A 17,950-nucleotide genomic window follows, 5' to 3' on the forward strand; every position below is an offset into this window, starting at 1 on the left:
ATTCACTTCCTGTTCACAAGATTTGAATGGTTAAGGTGTTATTTATCACCTTTTATTAAGTTACTTTCCCTCTTCATCAGAAGCTGATTCGGCTCCGACAGCCTTTGTATTGGGTGGAACAGGATAATAGAGATAACAGGAAGCCAATTAATATGGTAACATTCTGTCACAGATCTCTGCTTTCATGTGGTAAAATGGTGCTTTAACTTCAGTATTGCGTTTATGTTGGGCACAGCTCTAGGTCTGACCCATGGCTTATCTACAGCCACCCTCAGTATCTACCTCACATAAGAACTCATCTTCCTTGGCTTCTTGAGCAATGGCACACAGTGAAGCCTAGTAAGATTATTTGCCTCTGGGAATGAGGCACTGTGGCTATTAGCCCTTGCCCAGAATACAAACTATGGGTAGTTTTAGTAATTGAATTTAGTAATGCTAATCTGACAATGTTAATGACCCATTTATATGTAGGCATAAACATTAAAAGCCATGTAGCCTATATAAAGTGGAAGACTCTCCCTGTTGACCTCACATCCGTATTTGCTACGTGTTATTTTCCGACCCTGGTTTTGCTTTGCCTCTTGCACAACTTGTGTGATTATATCAGCGGGGAATTTCTAGGCATGTCTATTTGTGTTACGTGGATAATTACCAGCATTGCAACATATCCTTGCTTGTCTCGGCTCTCAAACAGACTTTGAGAGTACAGTGTTCGAAATACATTGAAGGTCAAGAGATCTATCTATCGTCAGAGAAATGGATATGTACCCCCCTCGAATGTTTTTAAACAATCAGTAAAAAACATAGCTAAACTTAACTCCTTTTGGAGCTCATAAGTTACCTCTATGTTTAGCGCAAGACACTTTAAGCAGTTAGTCCCTCTGGATTCTTTGCCACTTTATTATTATTATTGTTGTTTTATATAGCGCCATCAAATTCCGTAGCGCTGTACAATGGGTGGACAGGACATAAAGTAGTATGTAACATAACAATTTGATGTACAGAGACAACAGGTTTGGAGGGCCCTGCACAAATGGGTTTATTTAATAAATATATTTCATATTACTTACATTTGGAGTATGGGACCTGTGTTTTTCTTTTTGTTAGCACCTCCCCTGACTCCATCTAGCCCCCTAACCCCCCACCAGAGTTAATCTTAACCATTAACCAGATCAAGGAGGGGACGCCCTGGCTCTTCCCATCATGTTGGCCTCGGCAACTAAAGATGTGGCCATCTCTGATATATTAGAATGTAGTTGTACTCTCAGAGATCAACTTTAAGCAGATTAGTATGTCTAGTACACTTCATTCTGATGTAATATTAAGTGTAGGCAAAGTGTCCACATACACTTTGAGTTTAAAAATGCTTGCAGAAGTCTGTGGTACATACGTTCAAATGTCTGTTACTAACCTTATTGCTGCTTATCCGTAGTAAATTTGCCACCGTCATTAGTGTGCTTTCTAGCACGGTCTCTCACTTATGAATTAGTCAAGGAAGAAATAAACCATTCACCCTGAAAGAACCAAAGTGATGTTATGCAATGTATTGTATTGCCTATACTTTGGTCCTATGATGGTCTGACCCTTTAAATATGGTTCAACTATTTATATACTGGAGGCTGACACATTAAATGCATTGGTGAAACTAGTTCTTTTTGTTTGGATCCCAGGATTGTGACCAGGACTAAGCTGACAATTGTATTTTGAGTTTCCAAGACAGCTGCAGCTTTCAAGAAACGCTTGTCCATCTGCTTACCCTCTCTGCCTTCCATTGAATGAATGGTTTTGTTTGTGATCAACCCCCCAATCAAGCAGGATTCCAGAACAGGCACAAAGAGCCAGTTGTAATTTAGGTCAGCTAAAAAAATAATGTTCTACTTTACTGGGTTTTCTTTTTTTAATAAACATTTCAGTTATCTATAACCAAAGATATACACGCTTCGGTGTAGATGAAGTAATGTAGTTAGTGCCAAGTTTTTTTTTTTCATGAGGATTGGCAGACAAGGCTTTTAAGCAGTTTTATTATTATTATTATTAATGGCTTTATATAGCAGTGGGTGAACAGGACTTAAGCGGCGCATTGCATCACAATTCGGACTCACAAATGGTAAGGAGATCCCTGCCTAAACGAGCTTACAATCTAGAAGAGATATGATGCCATAAACATTATGCTTTAGGCAGACTACATGCCTGTGGGACTGTTAAATGAAAAACAGGAGTCCTGCTTGCCTACATGCATACCCTAGCTGCCCTGGGCTCTGCTAATTCTGAGGGCAGCCCTTTTAGCTGTTTGTTGACCAGAATAGTGCTGCTGGAATATTTTAAAATGCTATGAGCCTCTGCAAACAAGGATTCTTGATATCTGGGGCAGGTTCAGAGGTCCTACCCTGGGCGAACATCATGTTACTTTCTGGAAGAGGATATATGCAACTTGTGCACTTGGGACAGCTGCCCCACAGCATTTATGACCCTGGCAAAATCTGTTGAGAGACCCCACTCTCCATGTATGCATGATGTCATAAGTAATTTTGTTTCATGCAGACCACACGCATCTGGGACAGTGTCTTGCTTGCCTCTGCTTGCATGGAAAAGGGCCATGCAAACTTATTCTGCCTCAGAGCAGCCCTGTTTAACAATTTGCTGTTGACCGACGGTGGCATAACATGAAATGGTGGCACCCTCTGTAAACCCATGAGCTGTAACTAGGACTCTTGGCACCTGGGGCAGGTTTGGAGGTTCCGACTTGGACCGCACGAGGACCTTGCTGCTCGGTGGCTCACCACATTGTGCAACACATGCTAAACATGAAAATGAAAGCATGGAGGGTGCATGGACAGGGTCATACTGAGAAAGGGGCCCTAGTAGTTTAGGGCCAGCAGCAGCTAAATGCATACCTCATGATTTTGCCACCCTATCCCACTGTCCCACTTCTGTTTTTGTGCTTTTCAGTATAATGGTAGAGCTTGGCAGGAAAGCTGGATTCATTTTCTGGTGTCTGGCACACCGGATAATACATACTGTGCATGTAGCACTGCCAGTTTCTACCTCCCAAGCTCTGCAAAAGGTCTCCTGATTTGCCAGGGGTAGAAGGTATATAACTGACGTATACACTTTTCTGCACGTGGCTGCATGTATCTGGCCACACACTAAAGGAGTGGCAGTAAAGGTAAGTGTGGAGCACCATCAGCCACTGGCCCACCAGGCTTGTCAGATTGCAGCCCAAGCTTGGTGAGAGGTTTAGATGTAATGTAAGGTATTCAGTGAGTGGTTGGTAGATAAATCAACTTATCTTCCAGTAAAAATTGTTAGAGATCTATACAGTAGGTAATTAATGAAATAGACTAAGTATCATGAATATAGGGCAAGACCAATGATCAAATTATGTTTAAGGTTTAAAAATGACTGCCTGCAGCTTTGCTATGCTCAGGAGAGTTGAAATAAAAAAAAAAGCAAATAGTAATGTAAGAGTCCCAGCTGCTATAGTGTTTGTTACCTGCACCCTGAGTGAACCATCCTTATATATACAATGTAACTTAAATAGTGTACTTTGGGTGATTTCCATTCTTTCATACTATAACCTTACTGGTAATTGCTTAACCCCTTAGCTACACGGAAGCCATCATATACACTCAACAAATCAACAAATTAATATGATGTTTAGGGGAGCACCTGGTAACTGAGGCACTCAGTGTGGTCACATGACCTTGTGGTAGTAGTGAGGCAGTGTGCATGAATAAGTACATGGTGTTAGAATGAGTATATATGCACAGTTGTGTATATTATGTATATGGTGTTAGAATGTATGTTAATGATGATGTTTGCACTTGTTTGTGTTATGTTGTGTGAGTTTATGGTGTTACCAAATGTATATGTTAGTGTGTGTCACCACGTGGCGTTGGCATGTGTGTGCATACCTAGGTGTTTTTGTGTTGGCATACAGTGTAGAGTGCCAGGGATGAGCCTAAGGTTAGTGACACATAGGAGAGAGGAGGAGAAGCAGAGGGAGATAAGTAAATGTTTTTAAAATGTGTTGAATAAACAAATTCTGGTATGTTGTTACCAGTGTTTTGTGCCTAGAGAAAGAAGGTGATTTATAAAGATGCTACAAGAACAGTTTGAAAAAAAGTAAAAAAAAACCAAAAGACTGTAACACACAACTGTAAAAGTGACCTGTCGAGTGTATAGCAAATCCATTATTTAAACAAACATGAATACTGATGTTCTTATGGGCTAAAAAGTATGAATTAAAAACATACAAATACCAATTGACATATTAAGCTGTAATACCAGACCACAAGAATGGCTCTATGGGTGTTATGGAAAAAATGTTCCTCTGACTGAACATGTGCAATTAAAACCATCAATCAAACTTGTTTACCAAGGGAACCTAAAGGCATAAGTGAAAACATGTGTACAAAATGTCAGTTAACTTAGCATCCATGAGTTACATTCAGTGTCCTTGAAATTTACCACATGACTTTGCACACATCCCAACAGTCCCAGTTTTTGTGGGACAGTCATGATGTTTGAGCACTATTATGCTGTCGTTCTTTAATGAAGTGCAGGGACACTAATCTTTCACTTTAACCAGGCTCATACTGTCCATCTCCCCCACTGGGCAAATACCAGGTGCCAGGGCAGCCTTGTGATTGCCATCCCAGTCCTGAGTTGTTTTTTTTTGTGTGTATGAGAAGCTGGACGTTGTTAATCCACTACCATACTGCTTGTTACATCACTGCAATCTAGTTTGTCCCATGTATAGATTAATATGCAAGTTATTTGTAAATGACATCAATTGTTTTATTCTATACATACTGTATTTAATAAGACAGAGTATTAGCAGGCTGTACATTCTGATTATTATGTTTCAATATTAGTATATTGATATTAAAAACTGAATATACATTTCTACACAGCTGTTGTGATTTAATGAACTATTTTATTTTATACGCTTGCAATAGTAACTGAGTCATGCAGCATCAAACTGTATAACATAAAAGACTGTGCAAAAATACTGATCTCAGAGCATCAGGAATACCCTGTATGCTTTTCATCATCTTTGTGGGTCTTTAAGATTATGCCTTGAAATTTATATACACCAAGTCCCCACAGATCTCAGATTTCCATAGTGACCAGGATTCTAATTGCAGTGTTATCAGCTGCACTGTCTACACAAACCTGTAGTAGTCAACCAGTTAATGTAATCATTTTTGCAAACTATGATGCAATCTTCCCTCTGGGGTGGGATACAATGTTTTTGCATATCTTTCCCATAGTACATATGTTTGTACTATGGGAAAAATATGCATAGTACATACATATGTACTATGGGAAAGATATGCTAAAATATTTATTTTCATGCAGTTAAAGTTCTAATTTTTGTATAAGATCGTTTCATATACTACTTTTTTCCCTCGCAGCGCTGCAGGGTACCTGGATCCTTCTCTCCTGCAGCCGGTAGACGTCTGCGTGATGCTCGTAGACAGCCTCCGCTGCTGGCTCTTCCCTATTTTCCCTGCATGTTAAAGAATGCATATTATGCACCTACAAAGTGCTTATTTTTCATTGGTGGGTCTGTATGGGACACTGGAATGTCCCTTTAATAGGTGAGGGAAGCACAAGGTGAAGCACAGGTGTGTTTAAACAAGTTCACACCTGATTTCTTTTAAAACATTTACAATGTCAGAAGCCAGGCACTTTTCTCTTAGAAGTTTAAGTCTGTTATTGTTTAAGTGATATGGATTTAGAAGGCTGGTTTCTCCATGTAAATGTTGCCAATTCTATTGCCAACAAATGTACGATTTTTATGTTTAAACAAGTAACTACAGATCACAAATTTCTTTTATGTCCCAACACAAAGGCTTCTTGTTGTTGTGAAACAGATGTCATCAAGTGCAATCAAACAACTGCCAAAAGACAACCTAGTTTTCTACACTATGTGGACAAAAGTATTCGGACAACTGACCATTACAACAACAGGTATTTTTATGACATCACATTCATAGACATTAATATGTAGTCAGTCCCCCCTGTGCCTCTATAGCACCTTCAACTCTTCTGGGAAGGCTTTCCACAAGATCTTGGAGTGTTTATGTGGGAATATTTGCCCATGCATTCAGTAGAGCATTTGTGAGGTCAGGCACTGACGAGAAGGCCTGGCTCCAGTTCATCTCAAAGGTATTTGATAGGGCTGAGGTCAGGGCTCTGTGCAGGCCAGTCAGGTTCTTCCACACCAAACTCATCCAACCATGTCTAGAATAGAAAAGAGCCTTCCCCAAACTTTTCCCACAAAGCATAGCATTGTCCAAAATGTCTTGGTATGCTGAAGCATTAAGATTTCCCTTTAGTGAAAGTAAGAGTCCTAACCCCTTTGAAAAATTGCCCCACACCTTTATCTCTCCTTCACCAAACTTTACAGCTGCCACAATGCAGTCAGGAAGGTAACTTTCTCCTGTCATCTGCCAAACCCAGATTTGCCCACCAGCCTGCCAAACTGAGAAGCGTTATTCCTTGCTCCACAGAACTCTTTTCCTCTGCTCCAGAGTCCAGTGGCGGCGTGTTTTACACCACTCCATCCGTGGATTGGCATTGTACTTGGTGATGAGAGGCTTGCATTCAGCTGCTTGGCAATGGAAACCCATTCCATAAAGTCCCCGCTGCACAGTTTTTGTGTTGACATTAATGCCAGTGGAAGTTTGGAACTCTTCAGCTATGGAATCGGCAGAGCGTTGGTGACTTTTACGTTCATGCACCTCAGCACTCGGTGACTCCGCTCTGTGACTTTATGTGGTCTTTATGTGGAGTTGCTGCTGTTCCTAAAAACTTCCACTTTCCAATAATACCACTTGCAATTGACCGTGGAGTATCAAGCAAGGAAGGAAGAAATTTTACAAACTGACTTATTGCACAGGAGGCATCGTATCACAGTAGTAGGCTTGAAATCGCTGGGCTCTTCACAAGGCCCCATTTTCACAAATGCCTGTAAATGCAGACTGCATGGCTAGATACTTGATGTTATACACAATGGGCCAGATTGAAACACATGAATTCAATAATTAAGAGGTATATTCCAACACTTTTGTACATATAGTGTATTTAGATACATTTTATACCTTCTTACTGTCTAGTGCATTGTGTATGTATGTGTGTATTTCTTATACTCTAGCGTGGGTGGTGCCTGACTCAGTTTAGAGGATGGGGTTTGTGTGTAACCTGAGAGGGTGATAGATAAGTGCAGCAGGCTCCCGGTAGAAGTGGTAAATTTGAATAAATAAGAATTTAAGAACGCATTGAATAGGTATATAGCTCAGATGATACCAAGGAGTGATTAAAGTTTAATGTTCCTGACAGCTCCAGTAAAAAAAAAAAAAGAATTCATGTTAAAGTAATATATATATATATATATATATATATATATATATATATATATATATATATATATATATATATATATGGGTAACAGAAGAACAGACCCCCGCCTGCATCACTCCCAAGCCAGCACTTGGGCTGACTGGAGGTAAATCATGTGCAAGGAAATGTGATCGTCTGGGGGTGGGGAATGGGGTAAATGTATATGGTGGGATTCTGCAGAAAAGGTCATGCAGCCATCATATGTATTAAACTGTCCCTTTAAGGTTTTAGTCCTTACAGCAGGAATAACAGGCAGAGTAAATGCAGAGCTGTAGCTAGCTCCTTTTGCGCCCGAGGCAAGAATGGAAAATTGTGCCTCCCCCCTGCTATATTTAAACAGAGGTTATCTTATTTACACTGCCCTTACACATGCCTGCCCAAACACACACACAAGCGCAGTCCTGATCTGAAAACCGCTGAAGTGTTGAGCTTAGAAGGAACCAAAACAGTAGCAAATTACAGAGCAAATCACGATTTATACAGTTCTTTAACACGCTTTATTTTTTAAATTGACAAAGCACATCTCTTCATTTTAGAAACATGCTGACAAATACGGAATTAATAATCCACCTTTTTGATTGTTGTAGTTTGCCAGATACTTTCCTTACTTCCTTGTCTTATTTTTTCCCTGTCCTCTTGAGCGTTTCTTCAATCCAAAACAAATATTCTGTATTCTGCCCCCTAGTGGTGGCCTATTTCCCACTGTACACTTTTGCTCCTGTATCAGCATCATGTGACTGCCTTCTTTTCTTGTGCTAGTCAGAGTGCAAATATTCATCCGGCTGCATCATCGGGAATTTCCTGTAACAACTTCAATACATCATAACTCCTCCACCACTCATTAGCTCTACTCCTCAGCTGGTTACAGCGGCTACACCTCTTCTAAGAAACAATGCCTCTATGCATAGAAATGCATGTGCCCAATTACTAGCCATGCTGCATTAAACTAAAAATAAATGAGGGGGGGGGCACTAATTAAAGTGCCATACTTTTTTTATACAAATTTATAGAGGGATACAATAGAATTTCTCTACATATAACACAATGCTAAGTCAGGTGCCATGGCACCCTAGTAACTGAGGCATCCTGACCCTGCAGTAGTAACAGCAGCAGCATGGTAGCTCACACAGAGAGCGCGATCTGGAGTTAACAGAGACAGAGTGACAGAGACATCTATGAAACACTTTGTGTTATTACATAGTGGCAGAGTGTGCGTTAGTGTATGTCGCTAGCATGTGTGAGCATATTAGATATTAAAGTGTACATGAGTGAGTATATGCTGTTAGAATGTGTTTGTGTGTTACTGTGTGGTGTTGTGTGTGTATGTTTTGGTATAGTGTTAGCGTGAGTGTGTTAGTATTTGGTGTCAATGTGTTTGTGTGTGTGTGGGTGTGGGTGTTAGGAAGAGGATGGAGGGAAATAGCGGGTGTATGTTTTAGTTAGAGGGGGTGCAAACAAAATACTGCATCTAGAAACCACTAAGCTTAGGCTCACTCCTATATGGAACTCTTACCAATCCCCCCCACTCCTCGGCTCACTAAACGCATTGCCTGCCTTCTAGTGTGCATGCATTCTGTACTTACCACCACCCAGATTATGGCATGTGCAAGTTTTCCACAAGAGTCTAATGAGACCCCCTCACATGCAAGCATGGAAGAAAGTCCTTTGATTTCAATGGGAGTGCTTTCTGCAAGTGGCTGGTTGGTTCAGCTGCTTCTAGTAAAATGTTGACAATGGCAGGGGAGCAAAATGAGCATTTATCTTGGACAATGCACACATTAGTCTGGGAGACGTGGTGCTGGGGAACTGTGGGGAGGGAAATAAAGATACAGCAGGTTGTGCACACATATGGAAATGAAAAACCCATGTAAAACTTCACGTATGTTTTGCAGCACACTGCTTCATCTAATACCTACTTAATAAGCAGACATTACTAGGTACCCTACTGGCTATATAACTATAGCACTAATGAGAAAACAGTGAGAGTTCCCATTTAAAACGAAGAGTTGCAGAAACATACCACGTGCATGCTGGACTGATAAAAACACTCAAGATCCAACAAGGCTTGTTCATGAAGATTGATTAGCGGAAAATAACATTGCAAAGGTAAAATACTGCTTGACACATGTTGCACACCAGTGCTTGATTGTAAGCATAATGTCTCTGGAAATAAAATGGCATTGCGAGTCCCAGGCCATGACACCAAATACTTTTTTGTTGGGTGTTGCCAAAATCTACAAATTCTGTGCTATAATTCTCTCGATGGAGGCCAGTAAAACTCTGAGGCTCCAAGGCTCTTTTGTGGGACCCAGGAAACACCTAAGCATTTTGGTGCTCCCTAAGCAAGGGACAGCTACAAAGATTTAGGCTGGGGGTAAGTGCAGCCAGGTGGGCCAGTTTTATAGTGTCTCTGTAAGGTTTTGCGCCCCATCAGGGGACTACTAGAAGATTTTACTGAACAAGCGCAAGGCTACCTGTTTGCCTGCCCAGATCCCTAGCTGTGCCAAGTACTCTGAAGCAATTGGGGAGAGAAAAAAAAACATCTTTGCATGCAGATGAAAGCATAAGCCACAAAACCTGCAAGCTACAGCCTCCAGCTGGTCTTTTCAGAGAGTGTCCTGCTCTCTGGTGAAACAACAAACAACCCTTCCCCCCTCCTTGCATTCAGACTTTCATTTCTTTAACTCCTTCTAAAAAGTTAATACACAATGGCCTTTTTTAACCTGTGGCTAACATAATCGTTATATGTAACCTCCTCTTTACATCTTATACAGAGTTGTCTTTAACCCCTTAATGACAAGACTGTTTTTTACTTCTAGTACACTTTGGGACAAAGGCTGTTTTAACATTTTATCCGTGTTGCTGTTTAGCTGTAATTTTTCCCCCCATTTAGTATACCCACACATATTATATTTTTGGGTTTTTTTCAGGACAAGCAGGACTTTCTTTATATAACATTGCTTTTTTGCACGTTATGGGTAATAAGTAAAAGTAGCATATTGCTATTTCAAAACTATTGTTTTCAAATATGGTCATACTGCCCCCATGTCCTATTTTTGAAATCTTTGAAGCCAGCCACCGCAATCTACCCCATCGAACTATAAATGTTTGAAAACTAGATATTCCAGGGTATTTCAAATGCTAGTATTTTAACTCTTTTCATGCACTAATTCTACCACCAGCCTTTGTCAAACTTTATGGTGGTAATTTTTTTACACAGCCAAACAACACCACAATATGTGTTCAGGAGTATCTCCTGGGTATAGTGATACCCCACATGGCAGGTACAGATCAACTAAAAATCACATGTAAACTCAGCTTTTAAGGTGTAGATCAAATAAATAATGCATGGAAGACCTTAAATCAACAGGAAATACCCAGAACTCAGATTGGACGCTTAGGACTTGCTATCCTTTTCCCCCAAGCAACGGATCTTGGTACCACAAATGGGTATATCCACTAAAGTTGTCTCCTTCCGCTAGTCCGACCTGCTGAATCTCTTGCTTACTATCTGCCACGCTACTGTCTTCTCCTCAAGAAACATCAGCCGAGACTAGATGCTTGAGGGTAAAATCATGATCTCAGTTTAATAGGAAAACACATGGGTATTTTAAACATAACAAGGGGGGAATTAACATACAATAGTAACAGCCAAACATGCACATTCTCCATCAGGCCCTCCTTTGCACAAGGCTCAGTACCTCCTTCCCAAAATCAAGGTACCCCAAATCTGTGTCCAAGCTCCACAGTAACTGGGAAAGCACTCTGTACCAGGGGAAGACGTACTACTATTATTATTTATTGTTTTATATAGCGCCATCAAATTCCATAGTGCTGTACAATGGGTAGACAGGACATAACAAGTAGTATGTAACATAACAAATTGACTTACAGAGACAACAGGTAAAGAGGGCCCTGCTCAAAGGAGCTTACAGTCTAGAGGGATTTAGGGTGTATTACACAATAGGTAAAAGTGCCATTGTAAGAGATGGACCAGCCACACTAGTGTAAGTATTGCATTAGAGGGACTAGGAGAGACGAGCTAAGGGAATATGGGGGTGTTAATGTGCAATATTATAAGCGTCCTTAAAGAAGTGGGTCTTGAGGGAATTTTTGAAGGACAGAAGGCAGGGGGAGAGACAGATAGACCGGGGGAGGGCCTTCCAGAGGATAGGGGCAGCCCGGAGAAATCTTGTAAGAAGTAGTCCCTATGGACCCCCTATACCCACCTCCCCAAAAACAGAACCCCTTGCGAGGCCAGGTCCCATAGTCTGTAGGGAGCAGGTTGGCCATCAGGCCCCCCCAGGAGCCCAGGGCACGGAAGATTCTATCTTTTATAGGATACGAACACTGATAGGCTTTACACACTTGCTCAAATCAGTGCTCAAGTCAGAGCAGCACAGAGGCCAGGCCTCTTCTGCCATCAAGCACTGCTAGCAAGGGAAGCCGAAGGACCTCCCCTTCTGGCTTGAGTTGGATGGGGAACAGACTGGGGCTCAGATTACCATGACTCTGCTTCTGCATGGAGCACACATGTGGAACAGAGCACAACTTCAGCTTTTCTTGATGTTGGAGCAGAGCTCCTCAGGTTTCAGTTAAAATTCATAATAATAATCCATAATATGTAATTATCTCCATCAGCATATCACACCAATGCTCCCCATAAAGACCCGTACAGATCCCAAATAGAGTGCAAATTTCCTCTGCAAAAGAGAAGCAACAAGCCAAACCTATGGGTCTTTTCAGTTAATTGCAGTTAGTATTTTTCTAGGAAGGGGTAACAGGTTGTGAACCCCTTTGCTACATCTATGCATTTTAACTCTATCATCATCTCTACCTCCTTCTTTCAGCTTAACATTACCATGCAAAGAATAGTCTATCCGAGCTTTGTTTAGTTTTCCATTTGTTTTATTGTTCATAATGACCCCTTCTAAGCCGAACAGACTGCATGAAAAAAAACAAAGCAAAGATGTCTGCAATTATTGAAAGTCAATCCAAAGGACTTCAACTGAGTAGGATCTAAATTTACAGTAGGTGGCAGTATAATCTGTTATATGAAACATTTCTCCCTGCAGAGACAATATGCTGTTTTGGTGTGAGGTTGTTGTGCGTGTGTGGGGTGTGCTTTTGTGTATGCCTTTTAACAATTGCAATACAGTGTTGCAACTCTATTACATTTCTTGCTTCCTGGATACAATGTTTCTTGCCTGCTGGATGCCTCAAGCCATCATACTGAACAAAGAAAAAACTCTCAAACGCCCCGTTCAGGCATCAGGGAGTATTACCTATAACACATAAAAGGCAATGAGTGAGACCATCCATTATAGTTAAATGTAACTTTTAATCCTGAATATAAAAAGTAAAATTACACAGGACAACAATAAAACGCATTTGGTTCATATTTTTGGATTTAGTCATAAGTTTCACACCCATCCCCTACAGCTGATATTTAAGTAACATGAATGGGGATGGGGGGGTGTAACCTGAACAACATATTAATTAAAAATAGTTACACAACAAAAACCTGTTTAAGGAAGACCATCTGACATGACAAATACACCAAAGATGCATTTGAAAGCAAATCTGTTATTGATGGTTTAATGCTATTTTCTATAAATTCCATTTAAATGTATTAGTATTGTAAACTGTATTATGTATATTTAGGCCTCTGGGATGTGTGACAAGTATGAATGCACAAAGGGGTAGATCCAAGATAAAAAGAGAGTGCTACAGTGATTTATAATAGTTTAATCACTACTGCCGTAACTACACACTGTTAATGAATATTCCAATCTTTAGTGTTTCCATGTCATGATGTCTTATGTATGCTTATTTATATCACATTTCAATCCAAAACAATGCAGAAAGAGACACCATTACATTTAATGCAAAAAAAACTAATGTTAAAAGTATTGAGAAAACAGGTAACGTAATGCCAATTGTGGCATAATCCACGATGAGGAACAAGATAAAATAAAGGCACATCTACACATTTTCCTAAAATTCCAGGTTTGCTCCCGATCACAGCCATCACAGCCATAGTGCCACGCACACATCCAACAATTTACATTTTGAGGTTTTTGAAGTATAAATCAGTTCGCCTCACAAAGTCCATTTATTCAAAAGCAGGAAATGTGGGCTCACCAAAATTACGTGTCTGATAGATGTGTCTGTTTAAAAAATGATAAAGATCTCTGGTGTCAGGCAATCTGCTTTTTCTTTGAACTGAAGTAGACACTCAGAAGATGCATATCGTTAGCCTGGTTCACTCTCATATATAAATTGGGAACCAGGTTTGTGGATTATTCTGGGATATACAGTATATCATTTGTGTTTCAGCAAGTGCACATCACAGCTCCAGTACACAGTTATTTTTCTTGGTGGAAAAGTGGAATATTAATTTTAGTTATTAAAGTTATTAAATATGATAATATTCTTTGAGCATACTCAAGATGAATGCTAAACATACCTAACATGCCTGTTATGCTTTTAAAATGTGTATGTTCATTGAGGATGCCATAAACGTTATGGCACTTTATAGCCAACGCCTATGTCCCTCACTGGTATTAGATACCTTGGGCTCATAAAATAACTTTAAAGTGTATTGAATATTGGTTAAAATGGAAATATATGGATGTTCAAGTCCATGCCACTAGGAAACAAATCATCATTGATGGTGTTTCCTAGGTAAATGGTAATTCTAAGCAACCACAACTCAGAAGTAGATAAATATAAGAGAGAGAATGAGAAGAAAGAGGGAGCGAGAGAAGGGAGGAGGAGAGAAGATAAGAAAATAGAACAGAGTTAAGGTGTTTACTGAGAGTGTGTTCACCAAACGACATAACACTACAAACTTTTTATACACAAAAGCATATAGAGTATATTACACACACATAACATCTTCAACACACTTTAATTTTGTATCTCTTTTTTTATTTTGTTTTTTAAACCGTGTAGATAGGGCCTCAGGTAGTTGTGCCAGTCAAGGAGTGGCTGGCACCACTCAGCCTAGGAGGCAAGCCAAAAAAGCCAGGAATAAAGTATCCCAAAACATTTGGCCAATTAAGGTAAAGGCAACAAAGCTCAATGTGCACAATGCAAACCTGGCCTGCATATAAATGCGGAAAGTTATGGCTCTATAGAAAACAATAAATAATAATACCATTTAAACAAACCATTTCCTTACTAGATTCCATAAGCATCGGCCTCCAGCCAGTTCGAGTTCAGCATCATTAAAAAATCATTAAAAAGGTGTGAAATGTTTCTTTGAATGTTTTGTGGACTCTAGCAACTCAGATCCATTCTTGTGTCCAAGGGATGATTCTTCACCACCTTGCTGCTCACCAACCATCTATCATAGCATGTTCCTTTCAGTTACATGCTGTGCATATTCTTCTGTATTATTCTGGATAGGTCACCAATAAACTGAGCCTGATCACATGAAAATAAATGACAGGAGGAGAGATTACATGTTAGGTCATGGCAATAAAGTATAACACTTCTCAGGCGTAATTATGGTTTTAAACAGAAATTATGATATTTTCTCTGTTGGGACCTTAACATTACCACTTCCTTTTTTTGCCTGTTTCTTAATATAAACTTGTATGTGTTTGTGTTGCTTAAAAAATTAACAAGAAGTACTTATTACATAATGCTGTCACGCATTGATACAGTTAAGATGTACGCAGGCCTTTAGCCTTATGCTTTATAATTATTAATCCAGTGACTGCCATAACCAAGACTTAACTAGATTTTACATGGTAAGACTGGGGATAACAAGGCAGCCCTGGCACTTTAAGGCCAGTGCTTGCTTAATGACACCAGTATGGTAAAGAGTCAAGAGTAGGAAGGTATTGATGGAAGAAACCAAAGGGCGAGGCTATAGGTGTATCTTAGCTGGATGCTATATTAGGTCTGACCAATCACCTATTCCACTACCACTTAACTTTGTGGCTGCCACTAGGCACTAGGATACGTCATATCCCATAAGGTCATTATGGAAGCTGTGTTGATTAGGCACTGTGCTCCATAATGTGTACGGTGTAGAAGGGAGATCTCTGATCTCTCCAACTGGGCCAAAGAAGAAGTTGCGCACTGGGAAGCCTTATCTGGACAGAGAGGGACTGCTGCCTCCTGAAACTCCCACACTAGGTGAGGGTAGGATAGTTGAGACCGTGGTGTGTTGAGCTGACCTGAAGGCTGGTAGGCTTCCCTAAAGAAATGGGCATTAAGGGATTTTATGAAGGAATGTAGACTAATAGAAAGTATGAAAAGTCAGGCAGTCCATGGATTTACCATGACAACAATATGTCAGTAGGTTCGCTGTATATTGTAATAAGATGTGGTTGTAGATGTGGACATTCACATTGTAACAGCATTAGCTGGACTTTGGACCAAATTGAGCAGTGATATCTTCCCTTGACATCAGAAGCTCCTGCATAATGTTGAGTATTGTCTATTTAGCATACACTGCTTCTGTATGGGACATCAGACCCCATTTGTAGCCTTCATATTTACGCAATTATTTCTCTCACTGTGTTACCTGCAACAATATTGATGGCATTTCAAGCATCAGGAGGCTTCAAGGTCAAGACGAGAAGAAAGAAGAGTTCTGGAAGATTCTGGGTAGTTGAGTACTTTTGTTAAGCATAAAGGTAGGTAAAATGTACAATTCAAGAAAAGTTTTTATATAAAGCATCAAGCATGTATTACTTACATACTTGTTTTATTAAAAACATATTGGACAGGGTCACAGGAGAACTCCTTTAAAATCTGTGTTGATCTGTTTAGTGGATGGTAAACAGATAAACTAACCATTACTAAGTAGCTGAAAACTAGTTTGCTTGAAAGAGCAAAATTTTTTTTTTAATATTATTATTGTACCCGTTGTTGATAGTTCACAATAAAGAAGCCCAAGCCTATTACTGGGGTAATTGTCACTGTATGTATTAGTTTTCAAGTGAATGTTACACCTCCAAGAAACCAAACAGGCCAATGAAGGAATATTAAAAAATATTAATAAAGTTTATGACACTGATGTGTTATTTTATATAGGAGCTATTTGAATGGACTGATTAATGGTTTTTAAAGCCACTAGGATGTTGCTTCAATCTAGATGAGGAAATCAACCCGTTTCCTGTTGGTCTGGGTGGAGGAGGGCACAAAAGCTTTTCACCTGCCTCTAAAACCTTATATCAATCCTGTACCCAACTTGTGAGGACCTAGCAACCACAGAAGGGGATGAAAATGAGAGTATTTTAGCACGGAAACTGAGTCTGAAAGACCACACAAACAGCAAAAGCAGATAAAAATAAAATGTCGGGAGCATCTACTTTGTGAGATAAGTTTTCACTCCATTTTGAAAGGTAAGGGAATTAAATCAGAAAATATATAAAAATATAGTTTGAAATGGTGTAGGTTATCAGATGACTTCTGCTTCTTTCTATCCATATGAAATGGTGTTAACTGAGTTGAGAAGAGAAATGTCATCTTGTTCCACTTTATATCACTTATGTTTTGTCACCGCATTTCAGCCTTTTCTGTTTAGTGATGTAAGTGGTATGAGATGGTCATATTTCTGCAAGTGTATAGCCAGATCATAATAGTAGTTAAATATTTAAGTAACATGTTTATATATTCTCAAACCTGGACTGGTCATTTGGCACACCAGCTAAATGCCCAGTGGGCCACTGGCCAACAGTGCCCTATACTCACTCTATCTGCGGTGGCAGATCGGATGCTGCAGTGTGCAGCTGGTGGCCAGATATGCCCGGCCTCACGCTACGTGGGCATAAAAACGTAACACGCAGCCACAGACATCTAACCATCAGTCGTACTTACCTCACCAGGTGGCTGCTGGCTATATAGTGCCTGGTCCACCTTGCCACCACCAATCCGGCCCTGACCTCGAGCATTAGGTGAACTGGATATTTCACTTAATGCTTTTAAGGTCCCATTGAGTTTTTCTTTGACCATCGGTGGTATTCAGACATAATTTGACGAATGCTGGTGGACTGTATTTGAGTAATACATCAACCTTAGCACTGAAAGCAGAATCCTACTCAAAATAAAATGGGTTACGCACCTTGGAACATTTAACAGTTGGTAACTCTGAGCTTGGCTGTGTGATATTGTATATATGGAGGTGACTATTATTGGATGTTGTTATGGAAACATGATCTATCACCAATCACACATCTTACACCTTAAAGTTATATTCACTTAATACATTTATGGAGTGGTGTTTAATAAACAAAAACAATAAATTTGCATTTTGGTGTATAACCCCCCCCCCAAAAAAAAATGATTAGGTAATGCAGGCGCTGCCACAGGGTGCTGCTGCTCTCAGCTTTCAGGAGGTATGCTTTTAACCTTTTCATAACCAATTATATTTTGTACCCTTAAAAACAGTGCTTTCTTCCTTCCATTTTTACTGTATGTTGATTCAAACATGATTATTCTTTTTACTGCTCATTGTAAAGTAGTACTGCACATTTTTTTATGTTTTGGAGGACCAGAATGCTATTTTTACATATTATTT

Source organism: Spea bombifrons, chromosome 2 (assembly GCF_027358695.1).
Source record: "Spea bombifrons isolate aSpeBom1 chromosome 2, aSpeBom1.2.pri, whole genome shotgun sequence".
NCBI classification, from domain to species: Eukaryota; Metazoa; Chordata; class Amphibia; order Anura; family Pelobatidae; genus Spea; species Spea bombifrons.